Source organism: Plectropomus leopardus, chromosome 23, assembly GCF_026936395.1.
Source record: "Plectropomus leopardus strain MGB_pleo_1.0 chromosome 23, ASM2693639v1, whole genome shotgun sequence".
NCBI lineage: Eukaryota > Metazoa > Chordata > Actinopteri > Perciformes > Serranidae > Plectropomus > Plectropomus leopardus.
Window position 1 is genome coordinate 7,604,655 of NC_142198.1, and position 26,870 is coordinate 7,631,524.

The 26,870-nt window shown below is 39.8% G+C and overlaps 1 long non-coding RNA gene across 2 annotated transcripts in view; it reads left to right on the top strand.

Moving 5' to 3' along the window:
- LOC148185629 (uncharacterized) overlaps positions 1-26,870 on the top strand; it is a 65,852-nt gene that overhangs the window by 22,205 nt on the left and 16,777 nt on the right. Inside the window, exons 2-3 of one of the 2 annotated variants that reach the window (XR_015775762.1) lie at positions 1,482-1,585; positions 12,733-12,855. This is a non-coding gene — a long non-coding RNA (uncharacterized LOC148185629). Of the gene's footprint in view, positions 1-1,481; positions 1,586-8,930; positions 9,067-12,732; positions 12,856-26,870 lie in introns of those variants that run through there. The other variant, XR_015775763.1, reaches the window with a different exon arrangement.

Consider the following 26,870-nt stretch of genomic DNA (forward strand, 5'->3'; position numbering starts at 1 on the left):
CCGAAGCTATAGCAGCTGGCCTGAGGTTATCTGTGCACGCCTGCCACCTGATGAATGTGTCTGTGTTTCATTTTGCTTTGTCTTTGTCTCTCTGTTGCTTCCTGTTTCTCTCTTTCCTTGAACTACATATTTATACTACAAAAGTTTAATTTTGCTATGCTATATTTTCACTAGTGTGTGGATTGTCGAGGTTGTGTGAAGTAATCCATAATAAAATCTCACTGCACCCAACATGAACAAAATATTTACACATTTCAACAAGCAGATTCTGTTAATCCCCTGAACACGCTGTTAGGCCCTCTGTAATCTGCCCAGCAGTGTCCTGAAGCACATTTGCTCACACGGGTTCTAATGTATGAACAGGACAATGGTCTGAGTCTTATCTTTGTGACAGGCATCTGCTTTTAGTTTTCTTACCCCCACTTTCTTCCTATAATAATGTGGTTTCCCTTTCTCTCGGTCTTTATTTCCACTCCCCCTCCTTCAATCTCTGTCTGTCATCCGTCGTCTTCTTCATCCTTTCAGGAGATTATTCAAGGACAGGACATCAAGAAGCATCTGGGATCGAGATGAGACTTTGATAACATTACCTTTGCTTAGAAAACTACCATGACTCCTGTGAAGTCTTCAGAAGTTCAGAAGAAATGGAGAATACAATAGAAATAATGACAGGTGCATATTCCACATACAAAAATGTCAAATATTATGCAAATCAAGATGTTAGCTGAGTTTTTAAGAGGTTCATTTGAAATTGAATTATGCTATCCCAATGACATTTATTCCTTAATTCAAGAAAAATCATATTTTCATACTGAACACCTTGCTAAATGACTCTTACAGGGTTTTAAAAAAAAATCTCATATGGCAGGGTTTATCTGATTTTCCACCTAAAGGCTACACTTATTGAGTGTGTCAAACTGCTGATCCAGCCACATTTCAGCATCTCACATCATGATGAATCAGATGTTCAGGATGAACTGGCCTGTGACACTAGCTCTGCAGGGGGACTCAGAGGGTACATAAGTACATTATATTCACCTGATGGATGCCATTTATTTAGTTAAAAACAAGTAGAAAAAGACCTTTGAGGCACAAGCACAGACAGATCCAAAACAGCAGCTTTGCGCCAAACGTGACCCTTGTTTAACCCACCTCCACCCACCTTCTGCTTATCAACAAAGCACCGCAATAACACACTGCAGTCAATTGATGATTTATTATTGATGTGTGGGATCATAAGAATGAGACAAGGACGGACCGGCAAGTTAAAATCAGCTGCTCTTTATCTGTTCAAGGCCTGAACTAAATAGGACGAGAGACAAATATGCCAATGAATGCGTACAGAGAACTGATGACACTGATAAGGCTGGTGTTATGATGACAGATCTGAGCGTAATCATGATGACACTGGTGGTAATGAACACAATCGAGATGGTTGTGGTGGTAAATATGAGCCATATTTTTGTTTTGTGTGCATCTAGGTTTGGCTGTGTGGTGTTGAAAGGACCATTTGTGAACGACTGCAATATACGCTGAAGAAAAAAGACCCGACAGAGAGACACGGGTCGGGGATTGGCCGGGACAGGTACATGCTTTTTTGTTTTTTCCCTTTTTAATCTCTCATTCTGCGTTTGCATTTTGACAGTGCGGACTAAGACTGATGCAATGTCACACTCATCTCCCTGTCTCTGAAGGTCATACAAAATGCATTTTTAAAGCAATTCAAATGGATTTTCCTATTTCTAATCCAATTCGATGACCAATTTGATATCCAGTATTTCTCATCCTTGTTCTTCTCATCCTGTGTGGCCTATTGTACCATCCACAATAATGTTATTTAAATTAAAAATCCTCACCCTCACTGAACTTAATATTACCCCTTTCCATATCCACTAAATGTTGATATGTCATCACCGAAATATATGAAGTACCTTATAGTGCAAACAATAAAATGAAGCTTAAAATGACAAAAATGAGCACCACATTATGTGAGAAATAAATTGCAAACTTTTCTAATTAAGAGAGGGCTCATGTTGGAATATACAGTGTGAGATTTTAGGGTACGGCTAAGCCTTAGCTATAACTGTCTCGCTCATGCTGCTTAAAGGGCATCTGTGGGGTTTGCAGTTTGAGCTACGTGTTTGGGACGTCAGTGGAAGGTGGCCAAGGCAGTCTGTGATGACATCAATACCTACAGTATGAGTTTGAATAGGTGGAAGTATATTTGGCAAAGGAATGCACTGAAGGAAGAAAGTATAAAAAGATAATGAAGATAAAAGAAATAACAGCTGTTGATGGAGAGCAGGTAGAAAAAGCAGCAACTGCAAAACAGAAAATTGATAACCCCTGAAAGTGGTTGTTAATGTTCATTTAGAGGTTTGCTCGATAGGATGACGGCTGTTATCCATGCAGCGGAAATGAATCTTAAAACATCTCCGTGTTGCTTTCCACCACTGCTATTTAATGAAATGTAACAGCCAAAATCAATGGTGTGATGGAACAAGACAGTGCAGATGAATAGCTTTCACGCATTGGACTGTTTGTGTCAGTGAAAGAAACACTTAAAAGAATGCCGGAGCACTAACACCCTCTCTCCGCTTCGCATTTGTTCCCCATATTATCAGCCTTTCTCACTCTCCACCAACACTCATTACGTTGCTGGCCCGTCTAACGGCGGCAAAAGATGAGTTTTTGAGTGGGAAGGAGGCCAAAAAAACATCCACTCTACTTGCCCATTTCCTATTTTGTTTGCTCTTCCAGCAGGATGGAGTGGGGGGATTGCTAGGCTGATATTTGAGACTGAATAGCCATTTCATTGCCACTTCATTTATTCTGTCTGACATTGCCTTCTTGTTAACAGTAGCAGTCTTGTTTTGGTTGGGGTTTGATTTTGCCTTAACCTATCACCCATGACATGTCTTCCAGTCTAAACCAAAACTGTATAGCAGGTTTTATAACGATAATGGATAACAAGATGCACTGATGTAGGAAAGTAATACTGTTCAAGGAGTTTCTTTCTTCACCAAGGGGCCACAATATGAACATTTACTGGAAAAATGTGTGAAGTAAGTGTTTAGAAAAGACTGTAAATGTGTTTCCTTCTACCTGTTTCAGAGAGAAAACTTGAAATATTGTATAGTGTATTGTATTGTGTATTTTTTTCTTTTCTTTTTATTTTTTATTTTTTCGAACAGAGGATGACACGCTTAATTGGCAGGCTAATTTCCAGTGTTCAGGAAACGACATTAGAGATGTAGTTTAACAAAACTATTAGCTACTTCACAATGAAAAGTAGTTGAACTGCATCTGAACTAAAGAAAAGTAGCTTGTCAAAGTAAAAGTTGTTTACATTACATTACATTACATTCAAACCGCAACACAGGAAATGATTGTATTCTGAGTCTGAAATCTCATATTGTTACAAGGAGGTACTGCCGAACTGTTTAACTGTGTCTGATTGAGGGACTAGGGCAGGTCAGGCCTCACCTTGACAGCATGAGGATGTGTTTTAAGGAGAGGAGAGGGTGCAATTTTTTGGGTGAAATCAGGACAAGGCTAAACTAACAGGGAAATGTGTGTTCGATCGCAAACATCTCAAAGTGATTTTAGTCAAATAGCAGGACCATTGGTACTGTGGCCAATGGTCTGTGGCATTGTTCCATATTGTTTTGCACTGTTGTTCTACTGTTTATTGTTACTTCGCGTGGATCATGTTCTGTCTTGGGAGTTATTGTTTGCTGTAGCTTTGCTGTCTTTATGGAGAACAAAAAATCCCCATAAGAACACTGCATAGACAAAAAAACAGCTGCTCAACTTGAAGCATTCTCAGTTGACTGAGGTTTTCCGACTGATGATTTGAGCCTCCGATGTTTAAGGGGCCGCCCTACGAAGTAGTAAACTCCTGAAAAAGCGACAGAGATTTGAATGTAGCTAAACTGGTACCCAACAACTGCATACTGTAGATTAACTAAAAATTAAACAACTACGTGTTCTTAATGTGCACTGCAATTTCCTGTATATGAGATTATTTCAACATGATGTTTTATGGGATAGCCTGTCAGGGTCAGGAAAAGAGGCACTAATGCATGTGGGCTGTGTAACATACAGTAGAATTGCATGTGGGTTTAAACAACGACTATTATAGAAATAAATTTGGGCTGTTTTTGACAGGTATCTTTGTACTCTTACTTTTCCTTATCAAAATAGTTACTTTCAAATGCACAAGTGGAAATCTGATATATTTTTTGAGTTGTTATTGCATTATAATTTGAGCATCTGTTAATAAAAACAAATCATTGCAAAAAAAAAAAAAAAAAAAACTAAAAAAGAAATAAATGGGGGCCTCTTCAAATAGATAAACTAACACATACTTTGAATTTGGCTACAGTTACCAACAACATACAGTTAATATTTGCAATGACCAGCACACATCAGTCATCCTGTCACATATCAGTCAATAATTAACTCTGCTTGTTTGTGTCAGTACAGTTTGTCAGGCACATAGATATTACCAGTTATTACAGTTTTTGTAACAGGGTCTTTGCATCAGTGTTGACTTTCTAACACGTTCCCATTCTAGAAATCCAGTACTGATTTGCACTGTGATTAGTAGCGGTAATAATGAGTAAATTACTTTTGAGAAGACAAAAACTAGCATTAGCATTGCCAGTATAATCACCAGTTAACACCTCTGTTTTTTGTGCCATTCAAAGGATTAGTACTATTATTAGGTAAATTAGTAGTTGCTTAATGCAGCAGTAATTGTGATATCTGTTCATACTGGAGAGCATGCCACACTGCACTTGCTGTGGTCTGCCACAGGTACAAAGGAGGAGGAGAATGACAATACATAGGACAGGGAAAATGATCGATTATGAAAGTTAATGATGAGATAATGATTGATGACTATGAGAGTTAAAATCATATACTGGTCAGTATGTAGTATGGATGTTTCTGGATTTAACACATTAAACATTGTATTTCATTTGTTATTCCCAATTTTGTTTATTCCTAATGAAGTAAAAAGGCTACAGTGCACTGAAAATTGATTTTTTTTTCCCCCCTTAAAATATGAATTCAGTGGTTTTCAGTACTAATAATGAAATTTGTTAATGATAACAATAGTGCTGCAGATTGCTGGCTGAAAGCCAAGCCTCTGGGCATCAATTGATTTGTTTGTTTTAGAACAAGAGGAAAATAAGCAAGCACTTGCCTTGAGCTAGAGTAGACATTACCGTATCTGCAAACTTTGTCAAAATCTTTGCCAATCAAATTATGATTACAAGTTAATGCAGTTAAAGGGGAGAATCATTTGAGCTGACACTGACTTAGGGTGTGTGCCATGGTGATTCTGTGCAACAAAACCCTGATTTGGCTCCTGGTTCTCTCTGCTGGAACAATGCTGAGAGTATAGACTTGTTTAGCCAGGATTGGTCCGCTGGTGGAAGGCCAGCAGCAAAGCGTTGTCATTTATACAGAAACACAAGATAGTATTACTCCCTGTAACTAAAAGGATACCTCATTTCAGCTGCATCTGTCTCACTTCTCAGTAACAAGGCTTCGTCTGTGTAGTGGATGTATCCATTTAATGAATTCGGTCTGGGAGCTATTTTTACCCTGTACACAGTTCTGAATACGCACTGATTTCTAAAGTATATCTTGTTGAATTATCACAGCCTTAATGAAACATTCCCGCTTCTTTTATGTGAAGAGCTCAGGCAATCAGCAGATGAGATTGAGTTCTTCTACACTGATAGAGATGCAATATCATCAAATCAATCTGATGGATTCAATTAAAAATATCCTGCTTGCCTTTTTATGTCAAAGTCACAGACTTGGAGACTTTTTTTCATAGGCTTACATACTTTTTTTTTTTTTTAATAGATTTCGAACAGGGTTTTAAACAGACAAATGTCTGTGCTGCCATTGTCCCAACCGGAATCACTGTCATTATAGTGATTCTGAACAGGAAATGTGCCACCCCATTACTTGGAGCGGCTGGGGCCTCAGCTGAACATAGATCAGCAGTGGGTGTTGATCCATCTGTTTCCCCACTGATTTCAAGCTCCTTTAAGCAGTAAGCGCTGGTCCGGGATCAGTGTCAATGCAGGGTTTGGTGCAGGGCCAAGGTGTGAGAGGATTAATGTGTGTGTCTATTTGTGTGCATGTACCGTATGTACATGTGATGATTACCACAGACACATGATTCTCTGGGACCAGAGCTGGAGCAGGATTACTGCTGACTCACCAGGGAGCTGCTCCGTGTGTGTGCGTTTTAATGTGAGAATTGGTGCGCATTAGTGTGTACGCTGTATTAACTTGCTACGGAGTGATGAGAAGAGGTGACGGTGGTGTGTGCGCTTCCTAACCCGTGTGCGTTTAACAAGATCCTAATTCCGTCTTGCACCTGAACATGAACACCTATTACGCTCTCTGGAGACTTCAGCTAAATCCAACAGTGTCGCCCACACAGTCAGACACACATACTCACTTTACTTCCTTCACCAACTTTCGCAAAACTTTAGCAAAACAGCAGTCTCTATTACTCACAGACGCATTCACATGCACACACAAACAGGGACATAGACGCACACACGTATACTAGGCTGAACGCTAGGATGGCACCAGTCTTGCCATGCTGGATCCTGTTGGGAGCCGTAATTATGTGCCAGATAGAGAATTAGGAGTGTTAACCAAGCAGCAGTGCAAACAACAACAGATTAAGACTGAAACAACACAGCCACTCAGTACTCGATGTCGCTGAAGACTGTGGTGTAGGAGCTTTATTATTTTATGGACTCCTCTGACAAGGTTACCATGCCCTCTCTTATTAGCCCAAACAGTAATCCTCACAGCTACATGCCAAACTGTTACCTGAAACTAAACCAATTTTAACCTCAGCAGGAAACCCTATTTAAACCGAGGGATGAGATAATATATGATTTTATTGTGGGTGGCGATAGAAAAAAAAACAGCAGAATAACTTGATTTGATTGATCTTGAGGAATTTCCATCATCAGCAGCATCGTGAACATCATGTCCAACAGCACCCAAACAGACTGCTCGGCAGCCAGCAAAAAATGGGACTGTGCAAAAACAGGCTGGATACACACCAACCTCAAAAAGTGCAAAGGATCTTGATTAGGCATTGGCATGTTTCATATCAAAACATGATTGCAAATTCAGAATCTGTATCAAGTAGTTTAAAGCCTGTTTTTTTTTTTAACAAAGCTTAAATTTTCTTCACTAAAAAATGATATTCGCTAAAGAAATATGTGTGTCCTATCTGAAAAAGATATTCAAAGTGATTTCATTATGTTTAGTGCCTGGGTCTACAACAGGGGTTCCATGACCCTGAGGGGGTCCTCAGAGTTTTTTTTTAAATTGAAATATGTCTGAAAATACACATAAACTTGAATCGACATGCAGCACCCAACAATAATGATCAGATAACTGTTACCCGTGCAGATGGTGAGGCTTAAAGCACATAGCCATGTTGCAACTGCTGCTGACTAAGCAGCTACAGGCAAACAAGAGATACCCAAAATTATCTAAAAAATGGCCTGAAAAATGTTAAAGACCCCTGTTCTAGAGCCATTTTAAGAGTTATTTTTGATGATTGGAGGGAAAATGTTTTCGAAATAAAAATTAATCAATATAGGAAAACCCCAACATGAAATTTCATATTGCACCCATGCCTACTGAAACCTAAATGATTTTAGCTTAAAAAAACCAAAGCTTTAAGATCCGTCTGAAATACACTGGGATGTATTCTTACGCACAAACTCTCAAAAATACCAATGCACACCCACCTTTTACAAGTTGCCAGGTGCTGACAAGACCAGGATTTAGCTCTTGTTGGTAGAAGAAAACCGTCTTGGCACTGCAGGAGACTTTGGTCCCAGGACTGGCCTACTTCGGCGTGCTTTGGCCTGGTTTGGGAGCTCTCTGACTACTCTTTGAGCGGGAACAGAACGGAGGTGGATTTGCCTCCCACAAGCCCGTCATCTGCGCTGCCTAGTGTGACAGCCGTGTTGTGTACGCATGTGTCCGTGTGCATGTGTGTGTGTGTGTCTGCACACATTGCTGCCCCTCATGAGCTGCATGGAGCAGGTTTTGATGAGAACAAACTGACATAGTGGCCCAGGAGTCCTGCATACTGAATGAAATATGTGTCAGTTTTTTTTCTTTCTCTCAGACATATAGTACTCCCTGTCACTTTTCCCCCCGTCCTCAGGTACACACACAAATAAACTATTTACATGGACAAAATATGTCGTCTGGAAAAAGTGAAGTCTTAAAACTGTTATTCCAAGTATTTTTGGAAAATAACAGTACATGTTAAACCAGTCTGTATGTACATTTAAGTGTATTAGGTGTATCATATTTTAAACAGAGCTTGTACATGCGGTACAAACACAGACATATAAGCACTTAAACTTCCAAAAATAGGGCTTAAAGAACTCCACGCTGGGACATCCTGAGTGCATATCCACATACTGCACAGGCAGACTTGCACTCTCCCATGCTCAGCCCACATTTTACTCTTCATGCTGCAATGCAAGCCAACTCTATGGCTGAATGGAGGCATGATTTGAGACCTGTCTTTGAAGTTCACCGAGGCAGGGAATAGGAATTGATGGATTTGTGTTTCATGACATGCTTTACTGGCACACTGCCCTTCTCAGTCACCCTGGCTCATCTCTGGTTCATACTGCAAATTTTGATCCTATTTATCCAAAGCTGACAACCTTGTATAATTCACCCTTCTCCTGTTATACTTCTTCTTTGTTCTCTCTTGATTGTTCTGTTTTTGTCTCTTCTTTGTGTGTTTATATATACTTCTTACTCTTGTCACCTTGTATGTCTTCATCCCTCTCTCACCCTCTCCTTCACCTGTCTCTCTGCTCTTTAGCTCCCGGCTAAGAAGGTGTTCACCCTGTACTCCCTGGTGAAGGGGCAGCTGTCTAAACAGTACCACTATGATTTGGCCTGCATGCCGACACCTCCTTGCTCCGCCACGCTGGGAAGAATCTGTGCTCTTTTCTCAGTGCTGCTAATGAAGAGGTCAGTTTCTGTTTTCTAAATGTACTGGGAGCTTCAACATTTGCTACAGGCACGTTAAAACCTCCATTAGTACAAATAAGGGTAATAAGGGCTGTTCACAAACTCTTAGGGAGGATTTCAAAGCAAACTTTGACTATGTAACACTCAAATTTGTGATTTCATGACATACTACTGGAGACAAGCCTTTAAAACGATTGGTAGGTCTTGGTCACCAGCACCGACTCTTTTGTTTCATCCCAGGCTTTAAGTAACAATTTAATTAAAAAAACATGAACATCTATGTTCACCAGAAGCTAATGGGAAAAGGCTGCTCTCCAGAGGAGATTCACCTTGTGTGTTGATTTTATTTACAATCAATGAGCTGACAAATCTGCTGTTAGGCATGGAGCCTTCATTTCCTAATTAAAACAACAATTTTTCAAACACATTTTGTATTCCAAAGGCCCTCAAAAGCCTCATAGGGCATATTGCCATGCTTTCCCTTTAGGAAAAGTCCAGTTAAAGCAAAGCAGTGATTTCTTAAATACTCTCTGATAAATGCTTGTTATAAACATAAGAAATAACTTGGACCTGTGTAGTTCTGCATTGTGGAGTTAGACATTTAAACCACCTTTTCTGTGTCCAGGATTTTAATATTGATAGCATAATAATAATATTTCATTTAAAGGATTGCAATGCAATGCATTTCAAAGCACTTAAAGACACCTTAAAAGACATAATTTGAAAAAAAAAATCAAGCAGCAATGTATCCATAGATCATAATGTCAAACAATCATTAATGAACAGTCATAAGTTAATATATTATCTTGACAAAATCATTGTGAGAGAAAAGACAGGGTCATTGTGTTTTGTGAGAGCATTGTTGACATTGCCATGATTAAATTAGGGGACAGAAAACATAAATCTGTTAAAAAAGCAGCAAGATGATTTAATTTTTTTTTTTATTATTCTTATGATTGTGGAATAAACAGAGGTGTTTTTCATGTATTTATTAGACTGAAATAGCCAAGAGAATTGTAGAACTTGGAGAATTAGCTACTCACACACAGAGGGTGAATTGAAAACAAGTGTATATAATATAATGTTGTGAGCTTTAACATTGCACAACATTGAGCTGTAACAAGGTTTTCAGCTTCTTTCAGCTTCATACTGCTCTTTTTTTCCCCACAATTTTGGAACCTAATTTTACATACTTAATGATTTTCTCTAATGATTCAAATTTGGCTAGGTGGTTATTTTTCTGTGGTGTGACACACTTCACCTGAATCCTCCCCCTATCCCTAACGGCAAAAATATACCCCACTTTCAACAAGTATGTAAACCAAAGTACACCATACTGCTTTCTACATCAGAAAAGCATGGCGCGGTTGTATGAACTCTGTGACTGCTCTCCTGTCCCTGTGAAATTAGACATCTTATTCCTCAAGGAGCCAATATGAGTAGAGACATGTCAAACTGGGTTGCCGTGACAGTTGAGAAAGAGCGAACAGACGTGCAAATGTAGGAACACATTTTTAAAAAGACTTTCAAAAGACAATTCGTATTCTTGCCTCATGTAACACTCCTCACCGCAAAGCTTGAAACTGAAGCTGACACACGCATCGTGCTGGGAATTTTGGCCGGGCCATTGTGGAGTTCAACAACAGCACCGTCAACTTTGAATGGACTTTGCTTAGTTCAAACATTATGTGTTTGAGAAATTATGTGGGTAATGTTTTGCTCTGAAGGGTCTGCCCAAACATCCTGAAGTTAAAATGAATTACAGCTGTTTTTATCCATGACCTTATTGTTTTGGTCACTACCCAAATTATGTAGCCAGAGGTAAGAGATAGACTGATAAACTGAGAGTTTTACATTCAGGTTCAACTCATGACTGCAGTGATGCAAAAGACAGATCTCATGCTCAATCTAATCCCCAATATATGTAAACCAAATAGACAAACAAATAGAAACAATGCACCATTCGAAGGTAAAATATTGTGGACTTAACCCCCCCCCCCCGACCTTCAACTGAGGACACAATTTTCCCTCCAGTTACACAAAGACCAGAAGCAATGTATGTATGTATGTTGAAGCCTTTGCACACTGAGACTGTTTTTATTCATCCGAAATTGTCGAATGTCAAAAAATATATACAATCTCGTGGTGTGTTAATCACGTTTGCCCACTGACTCTGAAACTCTCGTCCGTCATTTTAGTTTTCGGAACAGGTTCAATTGTCTGCGTTTATACATCCCTAAAAAGCCTTGAGAGAGTTGTTTAACCAAGCATCGGTGAAGAAAATAAAAAAAAAATCATCATTTCATTTCATAACTCGGACAGCTCACTTTAAACAGGTCACATATTAATACTCAGGTGGATTATGATGATGAGGAGGAGGATGTGGACCACACAATGACAGTTAAAAGTGCAAGTTAAGTGACAGAGGGAAGGACACCTCAGTCCCTTCATGCATTTGCAGTGCCAAATGTAAGACACGGAGAGAGAGTGGAGGCAGCCAGGGAGGTACCTTTTCACACCAAAGAGAACAATACAATGCATCGGATTCAGTGTGCAGGGTTTTTTTGCGTAACTTTTGTTCTTTTTCTTTTGGTTGACAGATTTTAAAAAGGCATCTGAAAAAATGGAGCATGCCAAGGCCTTTAGCCAGTAGAGCTCAGGGCAGTGTCTTACTAATTGTGGAGGAAACAATGTTCAAATCTTACAAAAACACACAAGGAACATTGCTCACCAACTGGTGTCCGTTACCCAGCTCTTATTTTGGCTCCACCAGACTGCCTAAACTAACCTTGTCAGTCAGATTGCATGCTTCTATCTCACAGATCAAAGAAAGGTCTCACAGGCAATTGGCACATGCAGAATGGAGCGTACATCTCTACTCACCTCTTACCTGACCTCATATTCTCATCTTTTGCCAGTCAGACTCTCTACACTAGGACTACCGTCCCCTCCCTTTGCTTCTCCTTGTCCTCCAGGCTCTGTTGTGAAAGTGGCCCGCCTCCACACACACACACACGCGCTAACAAACACAGGATTGTGCACACTGAGTCATACCGGGAGTTGATGAGACAGTGCCTGTAGATGAAGGCTTGACACCAGGAAAATGTGTGCCTAACACCCCACTGGGGAACTTGCTGTGATCAAAAATGTATCAAAGAGGGGGCAAAAACTTGAAACAGCAAACTTGAAAAGACCTCATCATTTTGTACCTGATCACAAAATCTTTTCTTCAGTTTTTTTTTTTTTTTTTTTGGGGTGGGGGGGCAATGTGAGCGAATCATTCACTAACAGCAGACACTGGTTGTCACATTCTTCAGTTTTTTTTACCCCAAAATGTCACTATTGTTTAAAAGCCTATTAGCTTGCATTTCAAAGTAATATTAGTCATGCAAGCTGCTGTCAACTTTCTCTCGGTGGGGTTGCCCTGATGGCTGAGTGGTCTAGGACAAACTTGCATGGGAATAGCAGGCAGTTGCTGTGACTGCATTAGCTGGAATGTGAACTCAAGCTGTGCTGTCATCTCTCCTTTAGTTTATCGTCTGTCTACACAACCAAATGCTAATACACTGTAGGTGAACGAGCACCTTTAAACCTATAGTAGCTGCACTGGTCTAACATCGGCAAGTTGAATTATGCTTGAATTTACCCTTGTCTCTTTGTCCTCAGAACCTGCTAATGGCTACGAAGGACATGGACATTAAGAAGATGACCTCAGGTGACCTGCCTCTGCTCAGTGGAATCACTCAGGACTTCCCCGCTGCGGAAACACCTATTATACACTACAGCAAAGTAAGTAAGCTAGTGAGATCAGCATTCCTGCACAGAACTATTGTTGTATTGTCTTTTGACTGCATACCTGTGTTGTTTCTGTTATTTATTTCTGTTGACTGCAAAATACCAAGAAGGTGAATCCTCTTCTGAGTAGGTAGATCCAAAATGAAACGCAAAGCTTGTCCTGAGAGCTGTCAGCTCCTTTTAATATTCATTGTAGCACTAAAAAATACATAAACACCTCTTACCATTGCTGAACCTGAATGCTCAGTAGAGTTCAACAATATTTAGACAACACTGCTGTCACTGCATCAGCCGTCTCACCTTTGTCCTTGTCTCTTTGCCCGTGTGTCTATGTGGTTGCATCTTTAGCTTGCAGTGGGTTTTGTGACTCACGCCTCTGCATGCCCATCAGCATGTGCCCCAGTGTGTTTATAAACACAGGTGATAACAGATAGGTGAATGAATAGCTGTGCATTATCACATGCAGAGCACACACGGGCTAAATTATTTATGCAGCTGTGATATTGCGTTTTTCATCTCTGCTTCGTTTTTCATCTCTCCGTGCTGTGAAAAGCAGATGGCATATTTTGAGGTGGCAGTCATGTGTGCAGGAGGATGGATAGATGGATGGGATAGTGTCTCAGTCCACACATTTTTGTCTTTTTAACTCACAAAATGCAGCCTCTCCCTGCAAACATCACATTATTGCTGCGTATTTGTGCGTGCATGCACTCCTCCATGTGTGTGTGACCATGTCTGTAGACATTTGTGCAGATGCATGCTCAAGCATAGTGTGTATGTATCCATATGCGTGTGTGTGTGTATGTGTGTTTGTGCATCCCAGTCCAGACAAAGGCCCAGCCAGAGTCCATTGGCTGGGCGGGAGCGCGTGCAGCGTAGTAATGAGGGCGTCATTAGTTTGGCTGGGAGGCTCCTCCACTATTAGCTAATGGATTCTCAGCCATCTGCTCTGACAGGCTCCACTGGTTACTCATTTCCACCTCGATCAGAATCTGCTACTGGAGACGTCTTTCCTCTCTCTGTGTGGAGGCTCTGGGAGCGGCTAAACGCCACCTGCTGTGTGGTTCAACTCCTCCTGTCTGTTTGTCTGGCTCACTGTCAGGCAGCCGTCTATCTGTCTCTGTGGTCGCTTTTGTACCTCAGTCAGCATCTGTACCATTTATTTTTTAACTCTGCCGACATTCTGACCCTGTCCTTTTTTCTTATTCCTGTGTCTGTCCTCCCCTGCTCTCTCTTTGATTTGCTTGTCTGAAGATAACTCTCTTAACTTTTATAGAGAATAAAAACTTGTTTGTATGTTACATTCTATAAAGTGGTATATCTAGCTGATTCATCTGCCAGAAATGTTGATCTTCGGTACATACACCATCACAAAGATCACCATAAAAATAAGACTACACCTAAGGGAATTGTGAAATATATTTGATGTGACAAACATTTCAACCACACTTGGTCCTGCTTTGTCAAGACCTGGATAATGTCTCCCATGGTATACCATGAGAAAGACCAAGTGTGTTTGAAATGTCTTTTACAGTAAAGTCACTGAGTTTAGCTGTGTATTTATTTGGTCAGCTTCTTTTCCTGTTGTCTCCAATTTACCAAGTCACGGTAAAGTAAACCAGAGGATACTAAAAGTACACACATAGGTATCGGGCTAGTATTAAGTGCAGTGACGTGGCTGAATATTTATCACAATCACCAAAATAAATGCATTTAAAAAGCCAAGACTTCTGCCTGGGGGAGAACATCAAGTTCTTGGAAAAGACAATGTGTGACCTATCTTGTCAGCTTCACTGGGAGCTGACCTCTTTCTTCCACTCCGGCTGGATCCAGAAATAGTTTGTGGGCCTATTGCTGGTGGGTCTCCACAGGACACGAGCTGTATGAGATTTTAAACAGACTGGCTCCCAGGGCTAGAGAATAAACTCGCCACCTGGGATCCTTTCGGAAAATGCCGACAAAACCTGGTCTATTTACCTGATTAATTGCAAATTTGAGGAACTGTTACTTTACTTAAGTATTTTCTTTTTATGCTTCTTTATACTTTTACCTTTCTACATGACAGTGGGAAATAGTTTACTTTTTACTGCACCACAGTTATTTGATAACTTCAGATATTAGTCTACAGATTAAGATACACATACAAAACATATGAAGAACCTATAAATAGGATGCCTGTTATAAAATTTATTACAGCACCACGCATAAAACAACAGTAAAAGTACGACCCTAATTCCAAAAAAGTTGTGACATGTGAAACAAAAATAAAAATGGAATACAATGATTGGCCATTTATTTGAATACAGTTCAAAGACAAGATGTTTGATGTTCAAACTTATAAACTTAATTGTTTTTTTGTTTGTTTGTTTGTTTATTCCAGCAAGACAATACCAAACCACATTCTGGATGTGTTACAACAGCGTGGCTCCATAGTAAAAGAGTGCAGGTACTAAAATGACCTGCCTGCAGTGAGGACTTGTCTCAAATTGATAATGTGGGGCAAATCAGGAAGCACAAAATATAACAGTGGAGACCCCAGACTATTGGGCAACTGACAGCATAGATCAAGCAAGAATGGCAAAGAAATTCACTTTCAGAAACTCAAATTATTAGTGTCCTCAGTTCCCATATGCTTACTGAATGTTGTTAAAAGAAAAGGTGATGTAACATAGTGGTAAATATATCCCTCTCCCAGCTCTTCTGGAACATGTTGCAGGCATCAAATGAGTGTATATTTATTTAAAAAAAACCAAAACATTAATGTTGGTCTTTGTAATGGTTTGGATCGAATGTAAGTCAAAAAGGATTTGCAAATCATTGCATTCTGTTTTTATTTTTGTTTTACACAGCATCTTGACTTTTTTTGAATATGGGTTGTAGAGTTGAAACAATTTGTTGATTGACAAAAAATAAGGTAACATTAAGATTTAAATCATTTTTAATGTAAAAGTGCTAAATGTTTAAAAGCCTCAAATGTGAGGATTTTGCTACCTTTGATTGCAATTATTTTAATTGTTTTTTGTATAATTTCAAAGTCTGATATTTTACAAATCAAACCATCAATCGAATCAATGACTTGAGCAAATAATCAGAAGTATTGATCAGCATCCACTCTGCCATCCAGATTGGCTGTAGATTACAGCTCCCTGTCATTAGCTTAGAGTAAGTGTCTGTCTGTTTGACTAATAGGCTCTATTTGTTTTTATCTGCCTGTATTCCCAATTCCCCCATGATCCTCTGTCTCCTTCTTTCTCTCTTATACTGTCCATCCATTTCTCATTTACTATGAATATCGCAACATCCGTCCCCGAGGGGCCCTTCTAAGAAATTACACACCCTTCACTTTGACACAGGCGTGTTGAAGCATTTATCACACCTATCAGGATGCGTCGTCAACATATGATCACATCCGCCGTCCCTGGGGGGGTCTGTAGCTCATCCAGCACACACACACACACACACACACACACACACACGTAAACACTTGACACACATCATACACAGACTGCCAAACATTCAGATGTTTCTGTCAACTCTATGATGCTCATCTCGCACACACAGGCATCATCACACACACCAAAGATATTACAAATCTTCTCCCTCTCATGTTTTTTTCTTCCTACTGGTTTAGCATGGCTCCCTTGGGCACAGTAGAACCCTATCCTGTTTAATTGAGTGTATCTCATCATCTGCAGTGGGCCTTCCCCCCCTCTAATGAGTTTTAAGAGCTCCTTTGCTTTCTACCACCCTTACCGCTTCAAGGGAGTCTAGCACTATGTGTGTGAGTATTTGTGAGTGTTTTAAATGGATCGGGTGGGCCAAGTGTGGAGGATTAAAGCACCAATGCGAATCATCTTGTTGACATGGAGTCTAAGAAAGTCTAAGTGAGAGAGACGGATGAGGAAGTGGCACACCCTGTCATACAGCGAGTGACTGAACTTGAGATGAGAATTGTCACAATACACTCCATGCGATGTTCAGAGGAAGTGTTTTTGCACTTTTCCTTAAAAAAAAAACTTTAGAAATTTGTAAATTGACTTTTTAAACCCTACATGTAGATTTTTGTTGTTTAGCACTAAGGTTCACCATATTATCTGCTTGGCCAATTATTGGGACTGATATTTGGCATTTTGCAGATTATCTGTATCTGTGTTTTATTTTAATGATTGCTGATAAAATTAGTTAATAAATAAGAGTGCATATTACACTCAACCAACAGTCTGCAATACATGCAAAGAAAGTATTAGCATGGGAGGAACTTTTACTTTTTAAAACCTCAGGGTTCTATTTTTATTCATTCTTTTTAATGTAAATTTTCACTGAACTTTATTAAAAAAGTTGCAGGGAACTTGCTTTATATGATGATGAAAGTTTCTGTTTTAATTAAACTTTGCTAAAGGCATTTAAACAAAGTTTTGTGTTAGAGTTTGTTATAAACCAAAATTTCGACAAATATTATTGTTATTGTTAATGCATATCGGTTCCAAATGTCGTTTTTTCGGTCTCATTCAGAACTATCTGCCATGAAATACTGATATTGGTCGCCCTCTAGTTTGCACTTACAATAACAAAATCATTTCAGTCTACACGTGATTTAGAATTGTGTCCGTCGAATTAGATTCAGACGGTAAATACGTATTCATATGTACTATTATTCATATTTACATAGTCATATACTATTCATATTTTTTCCATCCAAAGTTTTAAACTTTGAACACATCAGTGGGATGTTCAGTGTGACAGCAGCATTCACGTACTATAGTATAATATACTCTATTACATGAATAAGCTAACAACCCTTACGACAGATCAGTAGTGTGCAACAACATTTTTTGACAATACTAGCGATAAAACAAAAGCCAGAGCTGTAAATTGACCACATCTAAGCAGAAGAGAATAGATAACGTTATCTCAGAGCCTTACTGTACAGTGTCTTTTCTCCTCTGTGCCACTGTCTGTGCAGCCGCTACTTCCTATACCGAAGAGTAGTATGATCAAGAGAACTCACTCAGCAGCAAAATCTGTAGCACACTGACAAGCACAAAACAAAAAAACTGATCGCTCAACTTGATACACTCTTCATCTACTGAGGGCTCTGACTGATGGTTTGACTCTCCGATTTTAAAGGGGCGCACCCAGAGTTTTTAACAGTCTTACTTCAAGTGAAAGAGGAGTGTTCACTGTATGGTGTCTTTTGGTTTCTGAAAAGCGCAGTGGCTTCTTTAACGTCCAACTAACAGCAGCATGTAAGCAGTGCGGTACACCTGTGAAACGGTTTTAAAGACAAAGGACAGACTTTGAGTGGAAATAGAAAACTTTTTGTTTCGACTTTTCATTATGCAGTAAATGTTAATTGCACAATGTAATGACTATTGAATAATGACTCCATCTGCGTTTAGATTGGTTTTCTGTAAGCCTCGCTTTAACCATGCAATCCTGTCTTCCAGCGGGTATAATCTCCTGGGAAAATGAAGGCTCGATTTACGATTCAAAGAAAGTGTGTCAAGTGTCATCAGCAGCGCAGCTCCAGAGAAAGTCAGGCCCCTTCTGCTAAGTGTCTTCATTTTAACATGTATTTATATAATTTTTTGGGTGGGTCCAGCACTATAGCATTATAGCATTGGAACAAAAGTCCATGGGTCCATGACTAAATGAATGCCACTGCTTCCTGTTCCAAATGAAAAGCTCTCATTCCAAATTAAAAGCCCTGTAGTGTTTCATATACAGTCCAGCCATATACTAAGCTAAGACTTTGTACTATTTTTTATGTTTTATCAATCATGGTAAAATTATTTTGAGAATTTTGACAACAAAATACAAGTAACATACACTGCCCATCTCACCATTTTGCATGGAGGCTTCATACGCAAAGTCAAGGCAAGGTCATTGTGTACCTGCAAATCTCAGGTTGACTTTTTGACTTATTTTTTTCATTTTAAAAAAAATTTTTTTTATGCCTTTTAATGTAAGTACAGCAGAGTAGAGACAGGAAAGGTGGTAGAGAGAGATGGGGATGACACGCAGCAAAGGGCTGTCGGTCGGAATCAAACCCGGGGGCATACTCTACCTGGTGAGCTAAAGGTCGCCCTGTCTTAGGTTGAATTTGAAGAAAAATTTAAAGTAAAAAAAAAAAAAAAAAATACTGTCAACCAGCTTTTTTATTTTGTTGTTGTTTTTTTACATATATATATTTTTTAGATATTTATAACTTAAGGTTTGATATTCAGTATTTCAGATGTATTTATTCATTAAGGAAGTTATTATTTATTCTTTTTTTTTGTTGTTGTGTTGGCTCATAAGTTCAGCGCTTAAAGAACAAAGGTGTTTGAACCTAACAAGCTGACTTTCAGCTTTTTTTTTAGTAATGTTTATTTTACCATCACATGAACCATGCAGGAATTGTCTCAAAGAGAAATTAATAATCAACACGCATTGTAGGGTTGGGCAATAAAAAGATAATATATCCTATCATGATTTAAGGCTATATATCATCTTAGATGCTGAATATTGTTATATCGTGATACGGAATTAATTGTGTTTTTTCCTGATTTTTGAGGTTGCATTACAGTAAAGTGATGTGTTTTTCTGAACTTATCAGACGGATCTACTTGTTTTAATACTCGCCTTTACCCATTTAGTCATAATATATAAAGTATTGTTAATGATTATTGATCAAAAATGGACTTATTTAGATATATAGTTAATCGTGATTTAACCTAAAAATATTGCAATACAATTTTCGGCCCATATCGCCCAGCCTTAATGCGTTTTGCATTTTACTGTACACTCTAGCTGTATTCAACTCAGAATCATGTCAGTCGAATCGGATTCGGCCGTTCAGTACACATATAAGACAATTTGTTTTATTTTCTTTACAAAGTTTTAAAGTTTGAACAGGCTCCGCTGGACAATCAGTGTGACAGCAGCATTCACGCAAAATTGTAAACAATCTAGTGGTTCAATTGTCGGTTCACAAATGTCCAACAAGATTTTCCACCGACACTAGATATCTATGTTGTCTGTCATTTGTCTCTTTCCACTCTCACTTACTATCTCTCTTTCATGCTTTCTTTCACTTCCCTCCCTTGTCTTCCCATATTCTACTATTTGTTTTAGTCACATATGTTGATCCAGCTTTATCTGGATGTTGTGTCTCTTCGGGCCCTGAGACAATCAAGTCACACACAGATACACTTGACTGGCTCACAGTGACGCCTTGCAGTGTTTTAAATGAACCCCCGAGATACTGTAGAGGCAAACGCACTTTACCAATCGTCACACACGAATGAACAAGTTAAGACTTTAACTATAAATATATGCTCATGCCCCGCTCGTATATGAATCTATATACACAAACACACTCACAACTGTATTAACTGGGAGTTGTCGCTCACATGGAAACACTCCCGCTCAGGAAGGGATGGCAGCGCTAATTGCCGCTGCTTACCGGTGCTTTCTAGTGACAATATGTTTGTGACGGAACTTTGCCGTTTGCTGTCGCCTCAGCTGGCTGCTGCTGCTGGCTGATGCCTCTCTAGGGCATAAACACACACAACACACACTATGGTCTAACTCTCCTCTTCCCTCCATGGCTATCATCACTGTCGCCTCTTCCTCATCTGTTTCTCTCACTTCTTGTGTAGCAATTCCAGATGCTGTTATTAATAGAAAATAAGGTTAGAAAAGGAAGACTTAACCTCCATTTAAAAGTTTGTGTGTGTTTGTGTGCATTTTGTATGCAAGCTAAAGTGCTCATCACTCTGAGCATGTTGTGTTTCACCTGCTTAACCTCCATCTTCATCTCTTCCTCCTTCTTCCTTTTATCTTTGAGCATTTTAAAAGGACTCTTGCCCTTGCTTTCTCATTCTGTACTTGAGAAATGCATCGCAACATCACATATGCAAAAGGATTGTGTGTGTGTGATGCTCCCTGCGGTTCCTGCTGTAATTCTGTATGCTTTCAGCTTGTTCTAGGTTCCCAGTGTGACTCAACCTCACGTCTATTTGTGTCTCTTTCTCCCTCTCTCCATCTCCTTCCTCCCTACATCTCACTCTTAGTATCTCTTCCTTGCTTTCATTCCCTAACAATTTTCCTTGTATTTTCTCTCTCTTTCTTCTTCATTTCCCACTCAACATCTCCTATTTTCCATTTTTCATTTCCTTCTCTCCCTTCTCTCTGTCCCTCCATCTTCCTTGTGCATTTTCCCACCTCCTCCTCCCACTTTCTCCCTACTTCCCTCCTTCTCTCCCATCCTCCTTCCATGCCTGCCATCTCTTCTTTCATTTTCTGACTCAACACCTTGCTCTTTGCATGTCTATTTCTGGTCTCTATCTTCCTCTCCCCATGCCAGCATCACCTCCCCCTGGTTCTCATTATCTGTCTCCCTCTCTTCCTCTCTCTTGCTTCTGTCTCTACTTAGATACCTTCTATTCCCGAACCTGTCCCACCCACATGTGCATGCGTGTGCACCCAAACAGCACACACACACACACACACACACACACACACACACACACACACACACACACACACACACACACACACATTTACTTTTTAAAAGGCGCTGCATCCTCAGACCAGTCATTTTCTCCTGTATTCATTTTATTTTTTGCCTCTGGGAATATGAGAAACGTGCTAAAAGTACTTGTTAAAAGGAAAGGTAACTGCAACATCAAGACACACCTTGTCGAAGATTGGCTCCCTTCCTTCCTCCCTTGAAAACATTGCTAGGATTTTACTTGATAGAGCTGGAAGCAGTGTAGGCTTGTACACTGACCGCCTAAACATTTATGAATGTCACACATCAAACAATGAAAGAAATTAAACTTGCAGCAAGTCGTATTTCCATTATGTTATCACATAGGTGTCATGTGATAATCCTTGCTTGCAATGTTATCTTCTCCAGCTAATGCAACAACAAAAAAAAGTCTTACAGGAACAGACGGTAACCTGCCAATAAATAAAAGCATCTGTTCCTGAAGTGTCTTTTTCACATTTCAAGCGACTTATCAGCGACATGATCTGAAAAACACAATTTGTTATTACAAATCTCACAAAGCCTTTAATATGTTTCACTTCTGCCGCCTTTTGTTCTATAGCAACTTATTTTTTTATCCGTGAACTCCTGTTTTTGTCACTAATGATCCCCACTCTGCAACTTCAGACAAAGCGCAGCAGATGTTCCTCAGATAGCTGCTGTTAAATTACAGCGCATTATGTTTTTTGTCATTCAAACCTTAGTAGCTAACAAACAAGCCAGTTATCTTCGTGATATGATCACACTGCAACAAGCCTTTGTGTACATGTATCTCCACCTTTGACTTTTTTTCCTCTCCCAATTTGTACAGCTTTTTTTTTAGCACATTATTATCGTGCCCTCATTTTTTTTTTTGTCACTCGATGTGAGAAATATGCACACCCTCTGCTACCTTCTGATAAAATGAGGCAGATGTTCATTTAAAAGCAACTCTCTAATTCTAATTATTTTTAATACTTTTTCAATTTTGTCTTGCAAATCTTGACAGCTTACAAACAAGAAAGACATTTTTGACGATCATTATATTTACAAGTACAGTTTGTGCATCATCTGTTTCTAGACCTTTATTAGTATTTTATCTTGTGCCTTCCCTGCTGTCAACGCTTTTTCACCATGCACTGTTTTTTTTTTTTTTTTTAAATCTCATCTTTTCCTCGATCCCTAGTGGGACAATGGAAGTAGCTGAACTCCATGACAATGAGTCTGGGAAAGCTGTTTGGAGAAAACGACCTCTCCGCCAGCGAGTGAACTGAGTGCTTTCTTCCCTCATGAGATCAGCCTGCACAGGTACAGATAATAGAAACACACACAGCACTGTTCACATTATGCTGCATGTAGTCTAGTGGCAGTACTCCATTCACATTTATAAACCCAACTGAGGCTCTTTCTCATTCTGTGTTTCATAAAGCAATGATTAGTATTTGTAAAAAAAAAAAAAAGCTGTGGAAATGAGCATTTACATGAGAAAATCATATCAAATCTGTGGTGGCACCTTATGTTAACACACATTTATCCAGCTTTTATTGCATGCATTAGCCACAGCCCTCCACCGTGTAATCAGTGCATCTAAATTTATCGTCTGCAGAACTTCATTTTCTTTGTTTCACTATGCACACAGGGATAACAGTTTGTTTCTGGCACTAGCCCCACAAGGCTTTTCCTGTCATAACTGTTATCCTCCATTCAGGATCCGTGTAGGAAAGAGAAAAGAAGTCCAAGCAGAAAAGTGGGCTACTGGTTCAGTAGCATTTGCGTGTCAGGCTTGTAGGCTGTGCTAGTAAAGCTGCTGTGAAAATGGATTGATTTGATCCAGCACACAGAATTGTAGCTCCAATATGGGTTTTTTTCTCACACTGTGTAAGTTTGCCATTCAATCCACACACTGCTGCACATAAAAAAAGAGATGGTGTTCATTTTTCCGCTTGCGTGTAGATGCCTCTACATCTGCTGCAGAGGGCTGGAGATGATGGGATTTTCAATAGGTCCATGCTGAATTGTGCGTGTGTGAAATGCCTGTGGTACAGTGGTAGCCTTTATAGGCCAGTCCAGAGCCCACTCAGTTAAAAGTAATGCACACAGTAATAATAACATCTCACCTACAGTACATTGATGTGATGCAGTCAGAAGAGCTGCGGCAGTCGGTTGTGTGTAAGCTGTGATAAACCCACCGTACTCTGTCTGCCTGTCCAGCAGAGCAGACACACAAAGTTTGAAGCTAGCTAAAGAGACTAAAGCAGAGCTAAAAGAGAGTGCAAATTGGACACAATGAAGCCTAATGTTGCTCACATCTACTTGATGTGTTAACACTTTATGAGGTGATAATATGTCACTGCTATGTTTTTAAGCTTGCCAACAAAAGTGGAGGTAAAAGACAGCCCCAGATTCACTCTTTTTTGGTGTTTCACCTTGCTACAGTTGCGTTTTTAGAAGCTGTTGCTCTCTGATGCCTGCTGCTTATGGTCTGACAGCTGGTCACTTACTTTTCAAAAAGCCCCGACCTCAACTAAGCACTTTAAGGGTACACTCCAATAAATGTCCTAAACAGAGAAAATAAGAGAAAAGTAGACAATACAGACAGAGGGCAAAGTCCTTACAGAAAAAAAACCCCACACACATCTAGTGGTCATAAGTGAACAATGAGGGGATTATGATAAATCTGACATAGTATATCTTTAAAGGTGTATAGTATTAATTTAAATGGAAAACCCTCACCCCAAATCCTTCAGAAAACCGGCCCACTTTCTCCTTTCTTTGTGTTCAGCACAGGACGCGCTGCATTTTGTTTTCAGGATGCACATAATATCACCAAGTCATCAGTATCGGCAGATATTGGTTTTAAAATGAAATTTGGAATCAGCCAACATGCTGATTTCTCCCCATAGCGTAAACTGCTATCTTTTATTTTTGCTGACAAAGTTAATACATACAAAACATCAATTTTAAGTTCAAGCATCCACTGAAGTTGCTCAAAGTTGCAGTGTCCAAGTTGCGGTGATTGGACAATATTGCAAGGCTACGCAGAATCCCTGGGGATTATTATGGACAAGTTACTGTAGACCTACAAACTAGTCGCAATAACCTGACAAAGCTCTGTGAAACACAAGCAGAGTATACTAACCCCAGCAAATCTAAGATTTTTGTTTTGTTTTGTTTTTTTTTCACGTTCATCATGTGGAGAAAAATTTTTTTAAAAAACAACAAAAAAAGCCAGAGGCAAAGTTTTGTAAGGTGCACACATGCTACAGCTGAACACTAATTTCCAAATAAAAACAAAAAATGCCGACACTGCTCTATGTGCATCTAACACCTGTCAGGCACACCCCAGCTCTTGAGAAACGGATGCACACTGCAGTGTTGGGAAGGAAAACGGACACAATGTTGTCTCTGAGGATAATTGCACGAAACAATCTTTACCTAATGCTGAAAAGGAAGTCATAGCTTCAGTGTGATGGAGAGGAGTTCATACAAAGATGTGTTCATACTGGTTTATTGTGAACCAATAATGCTGTTGGGAACATAGAGTGACATTTGAGAGAGAGAGGAGACCTAGGAGCTCTTCTGAAAAGAAAAGAGATTTCAACAAAGGTTGAAAGAGGCAGTCGGGAGAGATAGATTGAGACAGAAGTGGCATGTCGACTGAAATTGGAAGTGAAGTATCTTCAGTAGTTTGGACACGCTCATATACACCATCACCTTCTGACAGTGAGGTGGAGTGTGTGCGGAGGGGAGGCCTCTCTCATACACCTGTGTCCTGTTGCCTATCAAGAGCTATCTGCCCCCTCCAGCTCTCTTTCTCTCGAAAACCGTGTCTGTGTTTAGCCCTCGCACATCATTACCTGGAAACCCCATCGCTTTCTCCTGAATCCTTTCTTTCTTAACAGCCTCTCTTTCTGCCCAGACTCATTCCTCCCCACTGGACGGAGAGGGGGAGAGTAGCAGGAGGGTGGTGAGTCGCAGGCAGGTGTCTGACAGCCAGCCAGCCAGCGCAAGAAATTTCTCATCCACTACCTTCTGTGTTTCCTTCCCATCCACCTCTCTCTCTGTGGTCTGTTGAGGCCCAGTGCTGCTCACTGGAGATACCAAGACCTACAGAGGAGGGCCAAATCCCCCCATCTTTCTTCCTCTTCTACTTCTCCTATCATTCTCTCTTTACTCTTTTTTTTCCCCTCCTTTGCTCTCATTCTCCATCACCCAAACATTTTCTTTTGGTGTACCTGAACGTTTCTTCTTTTTTTTCCCCTCGTTCTTTTTCATGTAGTCCCTCCCAGCAAGACCTTTGTCCAGGTTTTGCAACCAGTATTGTGCTGGCACACAGCTCTGTCCTGCTGGGACGCCACTCACAAAAACATTTTTTACTATGGCCAAATATTCACTCACACACTCATGCCTCAATATACATGCACATAGACTCAAACGGGCGCACCAAACCGAGAGAGAGAAAAAACACAGTGTTTGTTTATGTGCCTTGCTCTTGTGTAATGTTTTGGGTTTTTTTCATCAAGCATTCATCCTGTCTCGTTCACCTCTGGGACAGCAGCTCTAATCTCGCTGTTCCCTCTTGTTTCAGTTTGTTTTGTAGACGTTCTTTGAGCCGGTATCTGATTGGTTTGTTAGCCCGCGTTTTGGACCTGGCTGCTGTTGATGGTGTTTTCTGACTCTGATGTATGTGCTCTTATCACGCTCGCTCTCCTTTCATTGCTGCAGTCTTCTGTTCTCAGCGATGCCACACTCACCTCGATGAACAACCACACACATAGACAGTGCATGTATACACACATGCTATACAATCAGCCTCTGTCCACCTGTGAATATAAATCTGTGTCAGGCCCTACTTCTGTATCTCTTTCTATGCAATAGGTCACATCTGAAATATTAGTGCCATACAGCTTTAAAAAGGTGGACTTACGTGGACGTAGCCATCAATATGGTGCCGCTTTTTTGTTGACTACTTTTTTTAAGCCTCAGTTTTGAAGCTGTGGAGGAGGGAGGGCTGGATTTGACTTACATTAGGTAACTTAATAGCTTAAAAATTGCCCAAGCTCAGTTTAGTTATTAAGGTGTATCTGTAATTCATATTAATTGTAAATTTAATTGTGATGCTAATGGCTACCAACGGAACAGAGTCAAAACAAAATGAATTTACCTGGAAAAAATGAACAGTCAACTATTTAAAGTTTATTTTAGTACAACCCAAAAAAGAGTCAAATTTCTACAATGAAAACACAGACAGTACCTAAAAATATATTCATGGCTATTTTAGTTACACATTGACATTACTACATCTGTATTGGGGTTGACAGATTTGCTGCTGTAGAAATGTATCAGTCACCAAGTATTACACCTGAAAGCCTGAGTCTTCAAGGGAGGGTCCAGGACACCTTGGGAGTCCTCAGAGTTACTGCAAGGGAGGTCGCCATATTATTTTTTGATTATTTTTTTAAAAAATTAAATATGCCTGAAAATATACATTAAC